We start from the raw sequence: 17,834 nt of genomic DNA, 5'->3' as shown, positions 1-17,834 counted from the left end.
GGCCCAAAGTGTCCATGCCGCCCAGTTTTCTTTTACTTCGGAGCTACTCCCAATAACCCGCGTTTGGCTAATATCCCTCCAGACCAATCTTACCCAGGTAACTGTCTCAAATATTGTTGAGAGTTTTATTTTTCTGCTGTTGTGTAAAATGCTTCCCTGTTGTTGTGTTTCCGGCTCGGTAAATATTTGTTTCTTCTGTTAATATGTCCCCTTCTCTTGCAAACGTGCTCCCTGTTGTGTAAAAAATTCTCCGTGAAGGTGTTTTTGTCAGTAAATTGTGGCGTGTTGTGTTAAGATGTTCCCTCTTCCTGTGTCAAACTCTGGTTGCATATAAAAGTGATTTACTCCAGATCGAGGTTTTTCGCGGGAAAGATAAGCCAAATACCTGTCTTCCCCACGTAAAAATCATAACTGCTTGCCAGTTGTCATATCACCAGCGTGAATAGGAGTAGCAGAGGATGGTTTCGATCCATCGACCTCTGGGTTATGGGCCCAGCACGCTTCCGCTGCGCCACTCTGCTCCAGGAAATAGTATTTCTGCTGCTTATCAATGTAGCAAGACAGACTTTCACTCCTGTATCGTTTAACAATAACACCAGTGCGAGGAGGCATCACTGCATAAGAACATAAGAAATAAGAAATCACACCGAGAATACAATAGACAGAGACAAACACACAATAGCAGCAAGAGACTGCTTGGACACATATAACGACAGACAAAGGTGCTGGGAAAACGGCAAGACAAAGAATTGCAGAATCCATCATTGATTTTTAAAGGGATTTTCTGTTGCAAATGCATGTTTGTAAAAATATTTCCTGCTGTGCAACTGTGCTCTATGTTGTTGAGAGGTGTTTTCTGCTGCTGTGTAAAATGTCTCCTTGATGCTGTAAATGTGTTTCCGGCTGTGCCAATTTGATCCATCTGGTGTCAATATTTCTTTAATATTCTGTTAGTATATGCCCGACTCTGTAAACGTGTTCCCTGTTGTGTCAAAATGTTCTCCGTGAAGATGTTTTCTGTTCAGCAAAAGTTACTTATCTGGTCTCATGATGTTCCATATTGGGTTAAATTGCTGCATGTTGTGTTAAGATCTTCTCTTTTCTTGTATAAAATTCTGGTTAAACTGCAACTGGATAATGACTGTCTTTTACCCTCTGTTAGCGAATGTGATTGGGGAATTCATATTGTATCCAAGAGATGCATGTGAGTGAGATTTGTTCTGTATCTGTCCGTCTCCGGTTGCAGTTACGAGTTTTTATTTATTTATTCATTTCGAGAGGTGCGCATCACTGACGAGGCCAGAATTAATTGCCAATCCCTAACTGACCTTACGAAGGTGATGGTTTGCTGCTCTCTTGAACTGCTTCGTCCCTGAGGTGTCGGTACAGCCACAGTGCTGTTAGTCTAACAGTGTTTCAGGATTTTGCCACTGCGACCGTGAAGGAGCCGCGGTGTATTTCCAAGGTGGAAGGTGAGTGGATTGGGGGCGGGGGTGTGGTGGGGGGGGGGGCGGGGCTTGGTGGGGGAGGGGGGAGATTGCAGTGCTGGTGCTCGCCTGTATCTGCTGCCGCTGTCCTTCGAGACGGTAGAGGTGGTGGGTTTGTGGGTGCAGGCTAAGGAGAGTAGATGAAAAAATACTGTTTCCATTGGCAGAGGAGAGAAGGATGGGTTTTAATGTGCTGAATGTTTAGGACCTAGAATGCACTGCCTGGGAGGGTGGTAGAGGCAGCATCAATTCAGGGCTTTCAAAGGGGAATGGGTTCAGATCCTGAAGTGAAAGGATTTGCAGGTTTATGAGAGAAGGACTGGGAAAGGGATGAGCTAAGTTGTTCTTGCACAGACCAGCACACAGACAAAGGGCCGAATGGTCACCCTCTCTTTGTTGTATCCATTCTAAGATTCTAGATGTATGAATATTAGATTCATTCTGTATCGCTCTGTGTCTGGTGCGACATATGTGTGTGATATTCTTGATAAATATATCTTAGAGACTTTGCAAATCTGTACACATTCTACCCGGAAGATACCTAATTGAAACCTGGCCTTTTGTTCTAACTAGTACATGATTCGACACGATCCTCTACTCAAAATCCTCAATGTAACATCATCTACTTATCTCTGAAATTCGTTCTCCATCGTCTCATTAGCTAGATTTCCCTTTAGTACATCGATGCTAGTCGACTCAACTGCTCCAGATAATAGCAAATTGCAAGTTATATTGACTATATGGGAAAGTACATTAATATTGAATTTTCTAATGGATTTAGTGCTGACATCCAATCATTAGTTCCTGTTTGATCTGTCTCTGCAACAGCGACAGTTAATGTGATTTATTTCCGCTCTACTGCTGTTCTGCCTTGCGGCCAGTAGATGTCAGCACCCTCTGGTAGACTGAAGTTCAGACATCAGAGAGGGATACAACAGACAGGAAATGTTCACATTGCATTGAACCTGGGACGGGGGAATTTCGAAATACTAAATGTATTGGCCGCATCAATTCGTAATCTACCAGTGGCGCAATGGATAGCGAGTTAGACTTCTAAATGATGGCACGTTAGCCATTCAAATTTGTAGGTTTGAGTCCCACCAGAGTCGGATTTTGGATCAGATTAGTAACAAACAGTTTGCTGCTTCATTGATGTGATTCAGCTTTGGCACCGACATTTCCTGCTCTGCCATCTCTCCATGCTGTTTCTGTTTACTCGGCTCCAAGGGAAACCACTGCTTTCCTTTGTATTCATCATTTAGATACCGATAAATCAGCAATGCTATGCTTTTTAAGCCCTTTTGAAGTGAAAGTATTAGTTCCAAGAGGTATTATCTTTTCCACCAAGTGGCATTTTGAATCATTGTTGTTTAGCATAGTTAGAATTTCATTATACAAGGTTTAATTATTAGTACAAACTTATTAAAGCAGATATTACACCAAGTTTTACCTAGTTCTGATTGGGGATAGTATAGAGAGAGAAACTTGTTTTTCTTGATATATATTACTGACCTATATCTGGGTGTCCAGGTTTCAATCTCAAAATTTGTCAGTGGTGCAAAACTTGAACATATTATGAACGTTAGTGAGAAACATATTGATAATCTTCAAGAAGATATGGACAGGCTGGTAGAATGTACAGACAGGTGACATATGCAACTTAATTAATGTAAGGAAGTGTGAAGTGATACATCTTCGTCTGAAGATTAAGGAGAGGCAATATAAAACAATTTATATTTTACATAAAAACATTTAGCATTCCTAATCTGTATTGCACCTTTACCATGCCAAGATGACGCAGTCTATTCACCCATCTCAGAACCCATTGAATATCCAGCCTGAAGTCTGCATTTCACCGTCTACTTGTACAGTGATCATTAAACATTTAGCACTCCCACTTTCCTATGTACCTTCACTCTGCAACGATTCCCTGCTCCGTCTGACAAGTCAGTCAACGTCGCACCTTCACTATGTGCACTGCCCATGGTAGGCTTATCCTGCCCAGTCCCCATTGTGTTTCACCTTGCTCAGTTACATAAACCAGATTGCATACTGTTCCAACTTTTCTTTTCTCAATTAATAATAAATGAATAAATAGAACACTGTTACCTTTCAATGTTCAACGTGCGAGTTTCATGACGTGTTGTGTGTGATTCCCTCCTTTATGCTTTTGTACAAATTTAGTCAAAGGAAAGTTATCCAAATATATCTTCAATTCTCCTTCTCATTCACAAAGAACTGAGCGGATCATGGATACAGTTTCAATAGTAGCTTTAAAAAAATAGAGAATGGATTAACAAAGTTAAAATCCAAGGGTGACATCAATGCCTGAAGTGATTTTCAGGCTGTGGCGACGAGAATAACAATGCGCATTATGAATTTGAATTGTTCAAAATCATAGAATGGAGCATCCATTGTTGATGAAAGGAAACTTTAAACTGTGCAGCTGTGCTGTGCTTCAGGAGCTGGTTTTATGGAAATCTCCATTAATCAAAAATGTTGCCTCACCTGGTGAGCTTGTCCAGCATTTTCTGTTTTTGTTTCAGATTTCCAGCTTCCAGTTTTGCGTTGTGTTCTGTGCAGCTGTTTCCCTGGAACTGGGAACAGGTTCTGATCAGCCCTGTGACAGATAGAGTAGAATGTGTCTCCCGAGTATCAAACCCGCGAGAATAGTCTCCAAGCTGTACAGGAGAATTAGGAAGAGAGAGAGGGAGGATCATTCTGTGATGGCCAGATTTCCTGTATATAGGACACAAAGGTTTGTATTTCCACAGCCGTTTTAACAGACGTAAGATGCCCCAAGTTGACTTGCAATCAATAAAGTTCCTCTAAACAGTTTTTGGCATTTTAACTACGAGAGTTCTGAACTTACCTGTCGTTTCTACATTGTCAAGAATCCATGTATGGAACTGTAAAGTAGATTTCTGGCACGTGGCTCTGTGGCGCAATGGATAGCGCGTTGGACTTCTAAAAGATGACATGTTAGCCATTCCAAGGTTGTGGGTTCGAATCCATCGGGTTTTGGATCAGATTAGTAGCAAACAGTTTGCTCCTTCATTAATATGATTTCGCTTTGGCTCCGACATTTTCTGCTCTGCCATCTCTCCCTGCTGTTTCTGTTTCCATGGCTCCCAGGGAAACCACGGACTCGAGAAGAAATCGCAAACCCCAGCTTTCTTCAAGATTGACACAAAATTCGCTGGTTGGGTTAGAAATAGTAATTTTTCAATTCGATATTTCGCTTCCTTTGGAAGATGAAGAAGATTAAAGAGCACACACGGAACAACAACAACTTATAAATAACTACAATCAATAACTAAATATCAATGCCTTTCAACCTGGTGGTGTTATTCTGTTGTGTCTGCTGCGCTTGTCCTTCTCGGCTGTGGTAGTCGTGGGTTTGGAAGGTGCTGGCAAAGGAGCTTTGCTGAGTTGTGCAGTTCATCTTGTAGATGGTGCCAACCGCTGCCGTTGTGTGTTGGTAGTGGACGGAATGAATTTTTGTGCATGGGAAGCGAATGAAGTGGGATGCTTTGTCCTGGATGGTGCCAAACCGTAGTGCTGTTCAAGCTGCATTCACCCAGGCAAGTTATCCCAGGAAACCGAGTGCTCCGGTTTCCTCCCACAGTCCAAAGATGAACAGGTTGGGTGGATTCGCCATGCTAGATTGCCTCTTGGTCCCCAAGGTGTTTGTATCGGTAGATTAGCGGGGTGGAAAGGTCCTGTGTGCGATTCTCTGTCGCACAGTCGGGACAGGCTCGATGGGCAGAATGGTCTCCTTCAGCACTGTCGGGATTGTGTGATTCTCAGGCCATTTGACTGTTAGAAATTCCCTGAGGGAAAAAAAATGGAAAACTGTGTTTGTAGAATTTGCAGCATTGGGTTTATTGCAGAATATTTTTTTGACTGAAAAATGATGAAAATAACGGAATCGTGTAAATAAACAGTCGAGATATTCGTGGTGAGTCTCGAAATCTGTGTTTGTTTCATCTTTGTAGATCATCCACTGTAAAGGGAAAGACAATATTGACGAGCAAGAAAGGGACATTGTAAATTGAGCAATTGCAATGAACACTTGAAAGATCACGTGAAAGTAATCAAGGCACTGCTCGTGTCCCTGAAACCAGGATTTACCTGTTACGAAACAGGCGCTTTAACCAACTCAGCTGCAGAGCCTGATACTGCTACTCCGGTACAGCAGAATGCTGGAAATAAGCTCCAGATCTGGTGGTGTTTGTGAAAAAAGAGATACTGCCAGATCTGGAACGTATCTGAGAAAATAGAGGTAGTTCACATTTCAGATGCAGACCTTTCACGGGAACGACCGTTTCTCTCTCCCCAGATGCTATGGGATCTCGAATAGATTCATGAAAGAAAATAATTGAATCCCACAGTGGGCCATCGAGACTGCACCGATTTCCCTGTAAACATTTCAAATCTGCCTTTCCCGACATTGAACAAGCACATCAGAGAGAATCAGACACATCACTCAGTGAAACTCTTCCGCTAAACATTAAGCGGTTTATCGTGAGCTGGTTCCATTTACTGTTTTCAGACACACATCTGGTATAAAAATAGCCGTGTTCAGGATTTGATTCACACATATCGTTTACTGCTCGAAAGATGAATTTTGTTAAATACTTAATTCATACGGGATATGTGTGTCACTGGCCCGGGAAGCATTTATTGTTCAATTTAAATACTTCTCCGTAATTGGCGATGAACTCATTCTTGAGCCACTGCAGTCCATGTGGTGTATGTGCATATACACTGCTGTTTGGGAGGGAGTTGTAGGACTGCGAACGAGCCACAGCAAAGGCGATATATTTCCAAGTCAGGATGGAGTGGACCTTGCAGGTCGTCGTTGTTTCTCTGCATCTGCTGCCCATGTGCAGCGAGATGAGAGATGCCTTTGGTTTAGTAGGTCCCTCGCGACGGAAAGGATCACTGTCAAGAGTGGGATTTGAACGTCTCCAGAAGAGCCTGCGACCTAAACGCAGCGCCTTAGACCGCTCGGCCATCCTGACTACAGTGGAGCTCGGGGAAAACCTCTGCACAAGTCGATTTGAATTCCATCTTGATTGTTATTACTTTTAAAACTCGATGTGTATTTTTCCATTTGTCAATCCCAGCCAGAGGCCCGTATCTGAGTCCCATCCTTCTTCAAGCCGCCGGGGGGTGAGCGGTTTCTCATTGCTGCGTTGTCCTGTTTGCCCAAATCAACAAAGACCCAATTCCCGCCCTACCTGTTCCTCACATGAAGGTGTTTAGAGTGTCAGATCTGAGTAACATGAAATATTCAATTGTAGAGTTACATCCTTGCGACAGGAATATCTATCCACAGCTGCTTTCGGAGCTGCTGAACATTTCCAGCATTTCCTCTTTTTGATTTTGTGCCTTCATTACAGGAGGTCATTTACTGACAACCCAAAACTTGTCTCTTGGACGCAGCTCCAGATACAGCTTTTCTGTGATCTTCTCACAGACAAGGTCACTCTTCACTTTCCTACACACATGCTTTAAAATCGGCTGTTTTACACTCAGCACCCTGCGGCATTGCCTTCGAACCTCACCACACCTCCCATCCGCCCATCAGGGTCACAAGGGTACAAGTATTTTTTAATAAGAATTCATCGGTGCAAAGGGATCACAATGTTTGTGAGAGAATATAGGGGATTAATCCACACTCACAAGCAGAATGAAAATGAGTTAACCTCTCCCTCACACGCACACTCACATAAACACTGACACATCCACCGCCACGGCAGATGGTGAAATTCGACATCAATAAAAGTGTCTGGAAGTAATTACCTTGAATCGATTGTCGTAGAAAAAAAAAACAACTGATAAACTGATGTCCTTTCGGGAAGGAATTCTTACCTGGTCTGGCCTGTATGTGACTCCCGACCAACAGCAATGTTATTGACTCTCAGCTGCCCTCAAAGGTGGCCGAGCAAGCCACTCAGTTGGAGGGAAATTTGGAGGCGACGTCTTTGTGGTATTATCGCTGGAATATTGATCCCGAAACTCAACTAATTTCAGTGGGGATCCGTGCTCAAATCCCATCACGGCAGCTGGAATTTGAATTCAATGCAAAATGTCTGCAATCAAGAATCTATTTATGCTTTCATGCATTGTCGATTATCGGAATAACCATTTGGTTCACCAATGCCCTTCAGGAAGCGAAATCTTCCGTTCTTGCCCAGTCTGGCCTACATGCGACTCCAGAGCCACAGCAATGTGGTTGACTCTCAACTGCACTCGGGCCATGATGCCATGAGTGAACACACAAAAAAAGGTTGGCCCAGTCAGCGACGCTGAAAATAATATATCGGAGATTCAAAGTGGCGAGAGACATCAACTCGTTTACAATCCCAGAGCTTGCAAATACAGAATGAATTCCAACTAATTTACAGTTCCGGGAGCTGACGGTCAGACCAAATCGTTTGTGCACGCACAATTCCACAGACAGAATGAGAAAGATCCCAACTCCCACACAGCAGCAGATAATGAAAAACGCAGTTTAACTATGACCCTGATGTGGCGATGCCGGCATTGGGCAGGCGTGGGCATATTAAGAAGTCTCACAACACCAGGTTAAAGTCCAACGGTTTTATTTGGAATCATAAGCTGTCGGAGCGCTGCTCCTTCAACAGGTGAGTTGACTCAATAAATTCCAAATAAACCTGTTGGACTTTAACCTGGTGTTGTGAGACTTCTTACTGAAGATGACCCAGATATCAAGGTAAAGTCAGCTTAGTCCCAAATGACCATCCGCTGTTCCCCCTCTCAACAGGGAGAGCTTACTGGTGAAGATTTAGCTTCATGATTACCACACCTCAGACGAGGGGCAACGCTCAGAAGAGCAAATTTGCTATTCAATAGTACATCTGCATTTTCTTCACTGTAAATTTGTATTAACTTTTTGCTTTCAGTTAGAAAGCCACTGATACTTTAAGCTTTATTAACGGCTCTTAAATACTGTCCTGTCACCTTCAACGATTTATGCACACGTCCACAATATTCCCGCTGTTCCTGCATCCTCTTTTGGAATTATACCCTTTATTTTATATTGCCTCTTTTTGTTCTTCCCAACAAAATTAATCACTTAGTTCTTCATCTGCCACATGTCATCCCATTCCACGAACCTTTCTGTGTCCTTTCGGAGGTCTACTGGAAATTCTGTAGCTCCTTTCACAATCACAGGACGTCCCAAAACATTTCACTGATAATGAAGTATTTATTGAAATGCAATCACTGTCCAATTGCTGAACTTTTGAACTTTCCACGACGTTATTTCAGAAGGGTAGAAAGGATAAACCGGGTAATTATAGGCCGGTGAGCTTGACGTCCGTGGTGGAGAAGTTGTTGGAGAAGATTCTTAGAGATAGGATGTATGCACATTTAGAAATGAATAAACTCATTAACGATAGTCAGCATGGTTTTGTGAGAGGGAGGTCATGCCTCACTAACCTGGTGGAGTTTTTTGAAGAAGTGACCAAAATGGTTGACGAGGGAAGGGCCGTGGATGTCGTCTATATGGACTTTAGTCAAGCGTTTGACAAAGTCCCTCATGGGAGGCTGGTGAAAAAGGTTGGATCTCATGGGATAAAGGGGGAGGTGGCTAGATGGGTGGAGAACTAGCTTGGTCACAGAAGACAGAGGGTGGTAGTGGAAGGGTCTTTTTCCGGCTGGAGGCCTGTGACTAGTGGTGTTCTGCAGGGCTCTGTATTGGGACCTCTGCTGTTTGTGATTTATATAAATGATCTGGAAGAAGGTGTAACTGGGGTGATCAATAAGTTTGCGGACGACACAAAATTGGCAGGACTTGCAGATAGTGAGGAGCATTGTCAGAAGCTACAGAAGGATATAGATAGGCTGGAAATTTGGGGAAAGAAATAGCAGACGGAGTTCAATCCTGATGAATGCGAAGTGATGCATTTTGGTAGAAATAATGTAGGGAGGAGCTATACGATAAATGGCAGAACCATAAAGGGTGTAGATACGCAGAGGGACCTGGGTGTGCAAGTCCACAGATCCTTGAAAGTGACGTCACAGGTGGAGAAGGTGGTGAAGAAGGCATATGGCATGCTTGCCTTTATAGGACGGGGCATAGAGTATAAAAGTTGGGGTCTGATGTTGCAGATGTATAGAACGTTGGTTCGGCGGCATTTGGAATACTGCATCCAGTTCTGGCCGCCACACTACCAGAAGGACGTGGAGGCTTTGGAGAGAGTACAGAGGAGGTTTACCAGGATGTTGCCTGGTATGGAGGGGCTTAGTTATGAGGAGAGATTGGGTAAACTGGAGTTGTTCTCCCTGGAAAGACGGAGGATGAGGGGGGACTTAATAGAGGTGTATAAAATTATGAAAGGCATAGATAGGGTGAACGGTGGGAAGCTTTTCCCCAGGTCGGTGGTGACGTTCACGAAGGGGTCATAGGTTCAAGGTGAAGGGGGGGAGATTTAACACAGATATCGGAAGGACATATTTTACACAGAGGGTGGTGGGGTCCTGGAATGCGCTGCCAGGCAAGGTGATGGAGGCGTTCACACTGGGAACGTTTAAGACTTATCTCGACAGCCATATGACCGGAGTGGGAATGGAGGGATACAAAAGAATGGTCTAGTTTGGACCAGGGAGCGGCGCGGGCTTGGAGGGCCGAAGGGCCTGTTCCTATGCTTTAATGTTCTTTGTTCTTTGACGTCAGAATTCCCATATGGTGATGGGGAGTTACATTAGCGAACCTCCAATCCATTGGACCTCTTCCAGAGTCGATAGAAAACGGGAAATGATCACCAATGCATCCACCATTTCTATGGCCACGTCGTTAAGTACTCTGGGATGCAGAGCATCAGGCCCAGGGGATTTATCGTGTTTTAATCCCAGTGGTTCCTACAATACAATTTCCTGACTAATAAGGATTTTCTTCAGTTCCTTCATCATGCTTTTGAAGGCAGAGATTTTCTACAAGATGCTCCGAAAACCAATTACTCTCTTGAAGCTTCAAAACACTCTAAAATAATTTCACCAAATATACTTGTGGGTGCTAATTGTTTGGAACGCATAATTTTATACTTTTAAGAGGAACGTTGCTTATTTGGGACTAAAACAATGAAAATTAGTCATTCTAGCTGTTTACTTTCTTCTTTAAATATTGTTCAATTGTTAATAGTTAAGTTGCTTCATTTGTTAGAGTTGGTTTTAAACTGTGACTTAAACAAATATCTTGCTGTAAAATATCTTTAATTTGTCAGTGGAATTACTTTCTGATCCAGTCCCCTCACTCTTAAACACCAGCTTCTAAACCCACGATCGTGACCATCGAGAAGAACAAAAGGAGCAGATGCCTGGGAACACCTCCACCCAAATGGTCCCCTCCAAGTCACTCACCATCCAGCTCGACAATCACCAGGCAAGACTGTTCTCTTCCTGTGGGGGAGCACTTCAGCAGTCACGGGCATTCAGCCTTGGATCTTCAGGTAAGCGTTCTCCAAGGCGGCCTTCATGACACACGACAGCGCAGAGTCGCTGAGCAGAAACTGATAGCCAAGTTCCGCACACATGAGGACGGCCTAAACCGGGATGTTCGATTTATGTCACATTATCAGTAACCCCCACAGCTTGCCTACTTGGCTTGCAGAATTTCACTGGCTGTTCTGTCTGGAGACAATACACATCTCTTTAACCTGTGTTGAATGCTCCCTCCACCCACATTGTCTGTACATTTAAGACCTGGCTGGCTGTAGAGATTTGCATTCTAATCAGTATTCTGTAATTTGTTTTCTGTGTCTGTTTGCACTGTTTGAGAACAGATAACCACTCCAACTGACGAAGGGGCAGCGCTCCGAAAGCTTATGGTATTTGCTACCAAATAAACCTGTTGGACTTTAACCTGGTGTTGTGAGACTTCTTACTAGTTCAATACCCAGGAATTCCCTCCCGATCAACACTGCAAGTATGTCTACACCCCAGGGACTGCAGAGATTCAAACGCACCACCACATTCTCAAGTACAGCTCGGGATGGTCAATAAATGAAACCTGTCCTGCGGCGCCCAAATACTGTTAAAAACATAAAACAACTTAAAGGGAGGCCATTCAGCCTTATCTGTCTCTGCTAGCTCTCAGCGGGCCCCTGGTCTCACTGCCTTGTCGGTTAACTGTTACCCTGCGTATTTTCCTTTCGAAGGATAATCGAATTCAAGTGAACCTGCCGTGACCCTCTCTCAGGCAGCATTCCCTTGATGCTGCTGTTGCTTATTTTGACAATTACCTCCAATATCTGCCCTCTGGGTCTCGATCCTACTAACAATGAGAACAAATTTGTATCAATCTTCAGACCAGAGCTATGAGGATTTGCACGTTTTTTTCCCAATTCTCCTCTGAACCTTCTCTTCTCCGAGTAGAGAAGTCGGAGCGTATCCAACCATTCTCAGAAACTAAAGTTCTTCATCAATTGAACTATTCTGGTGAAACATTTCTGCTCCCTTCTGAAATCTTTTATATTGTTTTTTTAAATTTGTTCTCCAGAAAATGGAAGCAATATCCACTTGAAACCGAACTCAATTTAAATGCAGGCTTAACATAGTCTCTGTACTTTTGAACTCTGTGCCCTATTAATAAAAAGCAGGGCACCGTCTGATTTATTATAATCACTCTCCTCACCATCCTGTCGACAGTTCTGGTCACTCTATTAGAGAAAGGATATTATTAAAATAGAAGGAGTGCAGAAAAGATTTACCAGAATACTACCAGGACTTGATGGTTTGAGTTACAAGGAGAAGCTGGATACACTGTTTTTTTACTCTAGAGCGCAAGGGTGATCTCATTGAGGTCTACAAAATAATGAGTGGCATTGATTAACTAGATAGTCAATATCTTTTCCCAAAGGTAGGGGAGTCTAAACTAGAGGACAGAGGTTTCAGGTGAGACACAAAAGGGTGCAGCGGGGCAATTTTTTCACACAGAGGGTGGTGCGTGTCTGGAAAAAGCTGCCAGAGGTAGTCATAGAGGCGGGGACAATTTTGCCTTTTAGACAGTTACATGAGTAAGATGGTTATCGAGGGATATGGATCAAATGCAGGCAATTGGGACTAGCTTAGTCGTTAAAAAAGGGCGGCATGGACAAGTTGAGTCAAAGGGCCTGTTTCCATGCTGCAAACCTCTATGCCAATCCCTGTCAACTTGGGAGATGTATGTACTTGTTTGCCTCTTTAGAATTGTACCATGTATTTTATGTTTTGAATCTGGGTTCTTCCTTCAAAACAGATCAATTCACATTTTGATACATTTAATTTAATCTGCCGTGTTAAAAATTCCCATGCTTTCGGAAGCTTATGTAAACCGCATGAACAGCATTACCCTCATCAACACTCTCGGTTACCACTTCAAAGTACTCAAGATAGTTAGTTGAAAACATTGTTACCTTACTGAATCCGAAATTGGAAAGTTATTCCCATTTCTTCGCAATTACAGATCATTTCCTTCAGTATCCTTAGATGCATGTCACCCGGTCCTGGTTTCTCATCAAATACGGACAGCCTCTCCAAGTCTCCTCTTCACTGAGTTAATTGCCTGTGGAGTGGAATGCCGAACAGTATCACAAAGATTAATTTCCTGCTCAATGAAACGCCTGGAGCATAGTTAAAATATAATCAATTCAAAACCAAACTGTGACCCCCAGCTTTGTCAGACTGCAATTTCTTTCTGACTCAAATACAATAGAACACACGATGCAAGAATCCCTGACGCGATAAGCAATGGACAGTCCTGATTGATTTATTGGGATAAGTTTACAGTCTGGTTACGTGGGTGAACATTCTTGAAAACTTTTCATTTTCTCCATGTGCAGCATTGAGAAAATTGTTGGGGGGGTTGTTGCAGGATTTCAAACCTGAAGTCGAGATGTGTAAATCCCGCCATCTAAAACGCAACGTATTTTGTTCAGATAAACAACCAGCATTTGGGACTAAAATTGGCAGCAAGTGAGGACTCGTCCGGTAATTGAATCCGGGCCCTCTCGCGTGATCATACAACGAAATCCCCGAAGCGAGAATCATACCACGAGACCAACGAGCCGCTGGCAAGCGGGTTACACTTCTGCTCACTAGCTGCCTTTGCAGACTATGTCATAACAATGGAAAATTGAAGAAAAACACAGCAAGTTCACGGGGAAATGTGATCCTTTTTGTCTTAGACCCTGAAAATTCAACCAGATGTTCAATGTTGGGATTGTAGTTTCTCTCAGCGAAAGAAATTCCCATCACCTCAGTTCAAAGATTGTTGTGAAGAACCGACATGAGCAAAGTGTGGAAGACCACAGCTGCATGTGTTCAAATACAGGGAAGCTATTTCTTAAAAGTTCCGTAGATTAATGATGAGAGTGAGTTTTAAACTCACCCGTGTAGACCATCGCTAAACCCGCTCGGCCATTTCCTCAGCCACCCAGGAGTTTGGAAAAAGGCCTCCATCCATTTGATTTTCGATCCATGAATTTTTGGGGAAGAAGGTCACCCTCACCATCTCTCCCAAATGCCCAGCCAGATGGAATATGTTGGAAATGTAGCTGCTGCAAAACAGAGGAAATTTCCATCCCAGCAGGTCACCTTCTATGACTCATTCCCTCACCCTACAGTATAAATAACCCCCACTTTTTATGCCTTTTAGCTCTGATAAAGGGTCAGCTGGACTCGAAACGTCACCTCTTTTCTCTCCTTACAAATGCTACCAGATCCGGAAGATTTTCCAGCATCTTGTCCATTGTTCATTAACATTTCTGATTTTACAATTACGTTGCGAAAAGATGGTTGATAAGCTTAGGGAGACAATGAAAATATGTCTTCAGTGGGCCTTGATGTCGCGGCTGGCTCAGCTCACTGGCCAGAGGGCGTGATTCTTGCTGAGAGCAATAACATTACAACGCGGGAGGTCTCGGCTTCAAACCCCGCACGATCCCAGACACAATTTAAAAAGAAAGTTCTTCGCAATGGAGATGGCGACAATGAACAAAAGCGGGGGCAGAACTCATCTCTTGAGAAATCATTGCAGAGAATACGTCTCGAGAAGAAGCCATACAGTCTGACAGAGTTGGCAATCCCACGGTTTTGTTTTATTTTTTCCACATTTTGGTATGACTCTGGTTCTCCCATTGAACCGTGAGTATTGGTGCGTTTCAGCAATCCAGTTCAGGCGAAATTAACAATTAGGATACACACACAAGAACACAGGAAACAGGATCAGAAGTAGGCCATTCGGCCCCACGAGCCTGCCCCGCCATTCAATAAGATCATGGCTGATCTGTTTGTAGTTCAATTTCCACATTCCCATCTACCTCCGATAACCTTTGATTATGTTGCCTAACAAGAATCTATCCATCTCTGCCTTAGTAAATATTTACTACCCTGCCTCCACCGCCTTCTGAGTCAGAGAGTTCCAAAGTCGCACAACGGTCCGAGAGAACAAGATTCTCCTCATCTCAGCCCGGAAAGCGGAAGATCAGTTTTCTTTAAGTGTCTGTTGTTCTGGATTCACCCACAACTGGAGATGTTGGGCGGCACGGTAGCACAGTGGTTAGCCCTGCTGCCTCACAGCGCCAGGGTCCCGGGTTCGATTCCCGGCTCGGGTCACTGTCTATGTGGAGTTTGCACCTTATTTTCGTGTCTACGTGGGTTTCCTCCGGGTGCTCCGGTTTCCACCCACAGTCCAAAGATGTGCGGGTTAGATTGATTGGCCAGGTTAAAAATTGCCCCTTAGAGTCTTGAGATGCGTGGATTAGTGGGTAAATATGTGGGGGTAGGGCCTGGGTGGGATTGTGGTCGGTGCAGACTCGATGGGCCGAATGGCCTCCTTCTGCACTTGTCGGGTTTCTGTGATTTCTATGTCCTTTTCACGTGTACCTTGTGAAGGTCATTCAAGATCTGATGTCCATCGAGCAAGTTACCTCCCATTCAACCAGATTGCGTTACCTTTCAGCCTCGTAAATCTCGTCTGCACTGTCTAACCATTCAGTTATCAAACTAGTAAATCTTTTCTGGAACGTTTCCAACGCAATTACATTGAATATGGATACCAACATTTCGGACAATGGTCGAGATACTTCACAAATGACCTGTACAGCTGAAGCATAATATTCGTTTCTTTCATGGTCAATTGCTTGTAATAAAGCAAACATTCCATTAACTTTCTTTATTACTTGCTGTACCTGCATACTAATTATTTGTCCCTCATGCACTAGAACACCGAGATCCCTCTGCAACTTCGAATTCCACAGCCGTTCTATATTTGAGTAATAATCTGATTTTGTACTCCTTCTGCCAAAACAAATAACTTTACATTATATTCCAGTTGCCAGATTTCTACCCATGTACAGAACTTGTCTATAACTAGCTGCATGCTCCTTCTGTCCTCTTCACAACTTACTTTCCTAGATGTATTGTGTCTCCTGCAAATTCTGCTCCTATGCTTTCATGCTGTGGACTGGGATAGCTGAGCTTCTATTGAAAGACAACTCCCAGACACAAAGGTCTGAATGATCTTTTCCTGTGCTGTAACTATTCTATGTGTATGGGTGCAGGAGTCATTCTGTGTCACTTGGTGTGTGGTGCAGGATTTGAGTGTGGAATTCATTGTCAATTTGTCAGTCACTGTGGGTGTGTATGAGTGAATGATTCATTCTGTATGACTCTGTCTTTTGTTCACAATGTGAGTGGGGAGTTATTAGTTATCTCCCAGTCTCTGAGATACTTTGTAAATCTGGAGTAATTCAATAAATAATATACCTAAATGAAATTGGGTCAATTAGTTCTATTTGATAAACTGCTCGACACACCCCTCCATCCAGACTATTTCATGGAACGTTATCTGTTTGTCTCTGAAATCCATTCTCCCTCCAACACTTTTCCAGATTTCCATTAATTACAGCTGTGCTAATCGTCTCCAATGTTCTGGACGATAGCAAATTGCAAACACTGCCGATTCAATGATAATTTAATAGTGATTTTTAGAGTGGATTTATTGATTAAATTACGAGGTCTGTCCTATCCCATCCCATTATTAATTCTTCATCTTGACCTGTTCCTGCAATATCGAAACTTGATGTGAATATCTTCCCTCTGTTGAAGTTCTGGTTTCGGCCACTAGATGCCAGCACACTCGGGTAGAACGAAGCTCACGTATGAGAGAGGGACAAACACACAACACCTGTTCATGTTCTGTTGGCGATGGGAAGTTTTAGCAAAACTAATATTGAACGTGGCTTTTAATGACATTTACTTTGTAACAAACATTTGTTGTCGTTGTCTGTCCATCGATTCGAGGATAGCATCCACTCAGGTCCGTTAGTTTCTCCTGTGGATCTTCATGTGAGTGAACGGGGCGATTCTCGGCCCACAGATCTTTGGACACACGGGACAGGATGTCCCACGAGATAGTGGGATCAGGAGCGCAGAATTAGCTTCCTGTTACTTTCTTCTCTGCCGCCATTCTGCCTCATCATTGAGATCTTGTGACTCAAAGCGTGCTGCAGCTTGCGGACAGACTTTGGCCATTTTGAACGATGACTAACAAATTGCTCCCAGTCATCAGCATGAATGAATCGCTTCAACCTGGGGGTCGTCGGGGAAGCATTGCTGGTAGAATTCCTCTCGTACACTTAGGATTCTCTGATACACTGGAGCAGTTACCTCATTGTGCTAAAGCCACCAACAGTCAACGACATGTATGAGAGAGTGAGATACATTCTTATCTGCCCTTCTCTGGCCTATTTTATCGAAATGAAATTTTTCAAAATCTTTCGCTAATTTACAGCCCAGCATCAGGCCCCATCAGCCTTGTTATTGCAGCAGAAGAAGGATCCAGTTTCTCAATCCGTTACCAGGCCATTCTCTTTCTACTTAATGATTCTTCTTTTATGGGCTGTTGGTGTCGCCTGCTGGACCAGCATTTGTTGCGTTTCCCTAATTGCCCATCAACTGAGAGTGGCTTGTTCGGCCATTTCAGAGGGCAGGTAAAAGTCACCCTCATTGCTCTGGGTCTGGAGTCACATGTAGGGCAGACGTCTTTCTCTGAAGTGCACTGGTGAACCAGATGAGATTTTAGAACAATCGACGGCAGTTTCAAGGCCGCCATCACAGATACTAGCTTTCAATTCCAGATTGATTTAATCAATGAATTAAATTTCACCAGTGGAGGGATTTACTCCATGTTCACAATGATTAATGCACGCCTCTGGATTACCATCCCTGTAAACAGAAACAGTTCATTCAGCTCATTGTTAAACCCCTTCCTGAGGAATTGAGAATTCCCTCCACATAATTCGATTTCACCATTTGCTGCAAAGCCTGTTGCTC

At 43.4% G+C, this 17,834-nt stretch overlaps 1 non-coding gene across 1 annotated transcript; it reads right to left on the bottom strand.

Moving 5' to 3' along the window:
- Window positions 1-449: 449 nt before the first annotated feature.
- trnam-cau (transfer RNA methionine (anticodon CAU)) lies at window positions 450-521 on the bottom strand. Its single transcript has one exon. It is a non-coding gene; the product is annotated as a tRNA-Met (tRNA).
- Between the last annotated feature and the right edge of the window lie 17,313 nt (window positions 522-17,834).

Source organism: Mustelus asterias, unplaced genomic scaffold (genome assembly GCF_964213995.1).
Source record: "Mustelus asterias unplaced genomic scaffold, sMusAst1.hap1.1 HAP1_SCAFFOLD_1027, whole genome shotgun sequence".
NCBI classification, from domain to species: Eukaryota; Metazoa; Chordata; class Chondrichthyes; order Carcharhiniformes; family Triakidae; genus Mustelus; species Mustelus asterias.
This window is presented reverse-complemented; position numbering and strand designations above follow the sequence as displayed.